Source organism: Brassica oleracea, unplaced genomic scaffold, assembly GCF_000695525.1.
Source record: "Brassica oleracea var. oleracea cultivar TO1000 unplaced genomic scaffold, BOL UnpScaffold01016, whole genome shotgun sequence".
In the NCBI taxonomy this organism is placed as follows: Eukaryota; Viridiplantae; Streptophyta; class Magnoliopsida; order Brassicales; family Brassicaceae; genus Brassica; species Brassica oleracea.
The window spans coordinates 15706-16407 of NW_013617591.1; positions in this window are offsets into that span (position 1 = coordinate 15706).

The following is a 702-nucleotide window of genomic DNA, read 5'->3' on the forward strand; positions in this document are numbered from 1 at the left end:
CTTGTCTTTGTCTCACTTGTTTTTGCTGATAAATTAATGGAAAAAACTGTATTAAATTCATAAAATGGCAGAAATGTTTTTACTCTGCCTTCATCTCTTTATTTTTCGCCTATTTTTATATTCTTAAAAATGGACAGTTGAGGTGGGAACAAATGCTATAGGAATGGCTGCAAAGTTGCCAGTGGAGAAAGAGATGAAGGAGAGAGGGAGTCATTGAAAAGACGAAGAAAGAGTCTCTTGGTGGTGTGTTTTGGGGATCGTTGTCCCCACATGATCCAATCACTTTGTTTATTAATGCCCTACTTTTAGAAGAATATTTATTTGATTTACAAAATTATGAGTGTTATAAAAATCCGTCTAGACGGCTAATAATCAGAAAATTGGATATGAGCAAAACCGATTAAAAAAAAACCAGTCTAGATAATCAAAAAATCGGTATAAGTGTACGCCTAAACAGTAATCTTCTATAAGACGCTTAACCATCGCCTAACGACTTTTAGAACATTGTATATATGTATTTTTTTCTTTTTGTTAAGTTTATAGGGAAAACAATTATGGATTGTGTTTTTATTTTTCATTAAAAAAAATCTTTTCTTTTTATTTCTTTCACGTTTTCCCTCTTCAAATTCAACCTACATTTTAGATATAAAAGAAAAGTAAAAGGCAAATATTCAACCTTTTTTTTTTTTTTTTTTTTAAAAA